Source organism: Protopterus annectens, chromosome 8.part0, assembly GCF_019279795.1.
Source record: "Protopterus annectens isolate FY-2018-M chromosome 8.part0, PAN1.0, whole genome shotgun sequence".
NCBI lineage: Eukaryota > Metazoa > Chordata > Ceratodontiformes > Protopteridae > Protopterus > Protopterus annectens.
This window is the reverse complement of record NC_056741.1, coordinates 312,786,353-312,792,352: the sequence shown is the minus strand read 5'-3', so window position 1 is coordinate 312,792,352 and position 6,000 is coordinate 312,786,353.

Genomic DNA, 6,000 nt, shown 5'->3' with positions numbered 1-6,000 from the left:
AGTTGCACAGCCAGGAAAGAAACAGGAAACGGTGCCAACTCTAGTGCAGTCAATGTTGTGGAGTGATAGGCCAGTGAGTTCCCATATTAAAGAGCAATGGATGACGTAGGATGCAGCTGAAGAGAATATGTCACAGGAAGATGTTCTGGAACTTTCTATAGAATGCCCACAGAAAATAGATAATAAAGAATGTGCCCTCAGTTTAGAATAAAAAAAAATCTAAGGGAAGAGTTGCTTGATTTAATAGAGGTGGATAGTTAGATTAAGATTGATGAAAGAAACAGATTACAGAAAGTCAGTAAGACCTAAAATGTTAGAAGACTGATAAAACAAACACATTAATAAAGACTATTAACAGAAATGCATGTGATATAACAGAAGTAAATAGGATATATTACTGTGCAGCTAAATGAATAACAGGTATAGTCTTATCACAAAAATACAGGGAAATAACGGAAAGGAAGGAAAGAAATAAAATAACATCACAGAAGCAGTGAATAGAGAAAACCATAAAGCAATTACGAGATGGAGTGTCACTGTTAGAAGAGTAGAGAAGAGAGAACAGATGAATAAAAATACTTAGAAAGATAGACATGATAAAAGCAACGAGCAGTATTAGAACATAACAGGATCTATCATACACTATTGCAAAGAAACTAAAGCTATCAGTACAGGCAGAAAAAAATTAGAAGATGTGCAGATAAATATAAAGGAAAAGTACAAAACAAGCAATTCATTGATGATACAAAAAAGTTTTACAGCGAATTGGGAAACAAAGCAAAAGGAATAGAAACACCAAAAAAAGGAGAAATTGACACATTTTTGAGAAATATCTATGAAGACCCTATGGAACATAACAAAGACGCTGAATGGATAGAAGTAGTAAAAGAAACAGAAGTTCAAATGTAGAGGATAATCCAGTATTGGATTAAAGTTAATCTTGTTACTGGGTGTGATACACTAATGGCAAAGGGCCTATACACTGTATACCGAAAGGCATATTAATGTGACAAAACTATTGCCCTGGGAATTGTGCAAACATTACAAAAATGAAGGAGCTAAGAAACATTGGAAACATAAGCCACAAAGTATTATAGAGAATTATGAAGTTTATATCACATGGGTGAACCCATTACCAACACTTTATAAAGTAGATGAGAGAAAACCATATATAGTAGTCCATGAAAAATCAAAAGCAGCATCGATCATTGAAATTGCTACACACAGTGATTACAGTGTCTTATGTTCAGAGAGTCACAAAGTAATAATAAAATACCAGGATTTGGAGGCAGAAACGAGGGCAATGTGGAAAAAGGATACCCAAACAGTTCCAATAGTAGTAGGAGCTATGGGTCTCATAAAAAATAATTTACAGTCTTATTTAGTTATGCTATTGATACATGTAATTCTGTAAAAAATACTGAAGGAGTCATTTCAGGCACATTGCAGGTGCTGCAAAGAGCATTTTTGGCTAACATTAAAGATTAAAACAATACTAATTTCACGAACTTTAATCATATTTTGACTTAGGAATGGGGTCCTTTCCCATCATAGTATTAGAAACCCAAAAGACTTGGAGAAATTAGAGTGGCACCTGAGCTACGATTAACGGTTAATACTTGTGCTGGGGAGAATGATGCCAGAAGCTACACTGGTGTTGGTGCAGACCAGTGGTTAGCAAAACTGGCAGCCTGATGAACAAAGTTAGACGTACTAGAGATATCAGCTCTACAGAAAAATGCTCTGGCAGGCTCTTGATACCCAAGAACAGACTAGATGGGACAGGGAGCTCTAGACTTTCTTTTTTTGGACCCTTAGCATAGCTTCTGCCAATTTACTGTAGTTTAAGGTGGAAGAAAAACACGAGTGAACTTACCTTGGAGTGCTTAGGATGTATTTAGCACAAGAAGTCTCAGAATTTGTGGTGCCAATGATCACACATGTTAGCATCTTAACCAACACAGCAGGACTAGCTGAGGCTTCTTTAATAGTTTTGTGGCAGGCAGAAGAATCCATCATGACAAACAGCTAAGAAATAGGATAAGAAGCCCAGACAGAAACAAACATGCACTGAAGAAAAGACTCTCTATGCTCATTCTTTTTAATTGTGTTAGTGAAAGTTTTATGACAGGAATAATAATATGGATCTCCTCCTTCAGAAAGAAGGCTTAGAAAGCAGGATTGCTCATATAAGAAGGTTTGTAACTTCTCCCTACATCTCCTGAAGGTCACCTGATTGAAACCATGATAGCAAACACACACAAAATATTGCTACCCTTACCCCAAAAAATTAGACACCAAGTAAGCATGCTAGTAGGCAAAATAGTCCAAGGGGTTGGGATGTTATGAGGACTGGTCCAAGGCCCAAAGTCACAGAAACAGAGAGAAAAAAAAGTTTCTAACTGGAAAAAGGATAATAAAATGAAAGTTTATGACCAAAATGAATTAAATAATAAAGCAGAATATGAGAAAAAAATGTACTACTCAAACACACACACACACTCTGAAGACATTCATAGGTTGGTACTAGGCTATTGGCCCTAGGGCCTATACAAGCCTAGCCATAAAAATTCCCTGGATATTTCTTCCCACTAGCAGGGCAACTGACATGATCCCCCGGGGTCAATTTCCTATCTCCCATCCAATCGGCAAGGTTCCTTTTGAAGAGGGCTATGGAGGCGCTCTGCTTAACATGTATGGGCAGTCTATTCCAGAGTATGGGGTGTGTGTCTGGGTCAGGAACCTATCCCTCCAGCATGTTTTGTTCACTGTGATGACAAGGTTTAGATCCCTGGAGTGTGTGGCTCTGAGGAACTGGGACTTCTTTAAGTGGAGCATGTCCAACAGCTCAGGGTTTAATTTGACATGGCCTTGTATGTTAAGCAGAGATCACCTCTGAGTAGACGATATGCTACAGAGTATAGCTGGAGTTTTTTTAGACGGTCAGCATAGGGCATCTGCTTTAGGCCTGTGATTCTTTTAGTGAGGTATTTCTGCGGCCTTTCCGGCTGTTGCAGATGTCTTGTGATACATACCAAACGGGGCGTTGTACTCTATAATGGGTCTAATGAGGGATGAGTACAGTGGGACAATGACCTCCTTTTTTCTGGCTGAAAAGCCCTTAGTGATGAGATGTGCCACATAGAAGAATTTTCTGACTGTTGTGGCGATGTGGTTATCGAAGGTGAGACCACTGTCGACCTGTGTCCCTAAGTCTCTCATCACATTTTCGGTGTTTAGTGTACTGCCACCTATGTGGTAATTCATGGGTACATGTTTTTTCCCAAAGGGGATAACTATACATTTCTTGGCATTAAGCTTGAGCCCATGGCTCGGGAACCAAGCATCTGTTTCTGTAAGGCCCTTTTGTAGAATATCCACATCATTTGGGGATTCAATAATGGCTCCCAGTTTGCAGTCATCTGTGAACTTTGTTAGCCAGAATCCCTTAGTGTTGGCCTGCACTTCAGAGAAGTAGATGCCAAACCAGAGCGGTCCCAGGACTGAACCCTGAGGTACTCCACTTGACACTTGTCTGGAGCTGGATTTGGAGTCAGCTACTTTTACAGTCTGGGTGATGTCAATAAGTCAGTTGGCAACCCATCGAGTGACGTAGGGATTTATGCCCAGCTTAGTAAGTTTATCTATGATTCCAGAGTGGGGGGGTGGTGGTGTCGAAGGCCTCAGGCAAGGTCCAGATAGGCTGTTTGGACCACCTTACCCTCATCCACAGCTCTGGAGACTGATTTGAAGAAGTCAATCAGGTTCAGAAGACAAGATCTGCCCTTCGTGAACCCAAACTGGGTGGGGTCCAGTGTTTGAAGGTTGCCAATGTCTTTGTTTATAAGTTCCATGATAATGCATTCCATACCCTTGCAGATCAGGCTCATCAGACTGTTGGAATGGTGGATCCCCCCTTGTAGAGTGGGATAACTGTAGCTGTGCGTCACTCAGTGGGCATGAACCTGAGGTGAGGCAATGATTAAACATGACACTTAGGTGAGGTGCCAGTTCATTTTGTAGTTCATGTAGTACACAGCCCATGATGTCATCTGGTCCCGTGGATGCTGTAGTCTTAGCTTTGGAGAGAGCGGTTTCTATCTGTGTGGCCGTGATTACCGGAATTTGGCAATCTTTTGGTATTGAGATGGGCTCTTTATGGAGTGAGTGGGGGGTGAAGTTGGCACTAAATCGATCTGCCAAGATATTGGCAATATCCTTGGGATCAGTATATTTAATGCCATTCTGTTGTAGCTCAGAGCAGATCTGAGCATTGCCATTTAGATTCTTGACATAACTATATAATGCATTGTGGTTGTCTTTGGAATCTTTGGCACTTTTATTTTCGTAACTAGTTTTGGAGGATTTTATGAGGGATCTCAGCTTCTTACTGAGGCTGGTAAGAGAGTTTTTTGCATCCTGGGATTCTCCTCTTTTCTGCAACAGTTTCTTCCTTTTGTTGTATAGTTTGTTTATGGCAGGGGACCACCAGATTGGCTTCTTTTTTTGGAGGAGAGCGTCTTGGTTCTATTTGGGTGGCATGATTCATGCATGAGTGGATATGCTCATACAGTGCCTTAGTGTAGGATTCAGCAGTTGAACTTTCAGCTCCCGTCTGCATGGGTGTCATGAAGTTTGTCACTTCTGATTTAAGTAGCATGAAGATGGCTTTGGATATGTTTTTTACAGAGGTTTCCTTACTGGGGGGTGAGATGTGGATGTCAAGGGTGATTAGCTTATGGTCAGACCTGACCAATGAGGGGATGACCACTGGTGTGGAGCATCTATCTCCCATGTTGGTAATGACCAGGTCTAGGATATTGGAGCCCCTGGTGGGACAATGGATTAGTTGAGCCAGGGCATTGGAATTTATGAATTCCAAGAACCGTTGGGAAAAGGTATTGGTACCCGAGTAGTTTTCCCAGTTAATGGCACGGTAGTTGAAATCACCCAGTATTAGGGTGTTTGGTTGTATCTTAATATTTTCTAGTATGTTTGGAAAAGTGTAGTGAGAATCTTGGGGCATGGTGGGGGATCTGTAGCAAACTACAATTTGGATTGCAGTCTTACCTAATGTTAGTTACACCTGGAGAATTTCAGATGCATTGTGTTGGGCAACTAGCCTGGAGGTGTGAATATCCTTGGTGAATATGGACACTCCTCCACCTTTAGTGTTTCGGTCTTGGTTTGGTGTCCGAAACGTGTGGTAAGAGTTGTAGCCTGGTATTGCAGGGGTGCTGTCTGGAGCCTTGAACCAGGTCTCAGTTACTGCCCAGATATCGATGTTCTCCATTTTTAGGAGTGCCTCGAGAGAGTGCATTTTGAGGTTTGGGCTTCTAGCATTGAGTAGCATTACCTTCAGATTTTGCATGCTTGAATCTGTTATGGTGGTGGTTTTGTCCTTTGAACCTTACCTAAAAAAGGCACTATAGGGGTGGCAAGAGCTTTAGCCAGTAAACTGAATCCCAGGGGTGACAGGTGCAGACCATTTCTGGCAAAGCATCATGGTTTGTCGATCATGTCGTCCCAGGCAGATGGATACTGGATCCCCTTTGAATGACACCAGAAGCTTAGCCAATTGTTGAAGTCAATCATTTTTGTCCTTATATTGTGGTATCATTCTGGGCGAAGGCAGGATGTTACACAGGGCTAGGGTCATACCTGCCTGGGCCACATGATCCGAGAGCTCTTCCATGCATAGGTCTCAACCCCTTAAGAGGCCAATGTGGAACACAGACCTTAACAATGTGTGACAAATGGTCAAAATGTGGAACACCCTATTTTCGCACAGCGGGAAACATGCCACTGCCATGGATCATGGTAGATACTTGCATTTCATATTCACCACTTTAGATGTGTTCTACCCCTGTCTTACCACCAGGTCTGGGCCTGGCAAAGGTGCTTAAAAAGGTACTTAAAACCAGGGCCCTCTACTTTGACAAGAATGTGCCATTTAAGACATCATGTCTTGGAACAGTTAAGACCAAAAGAATCCAAGAT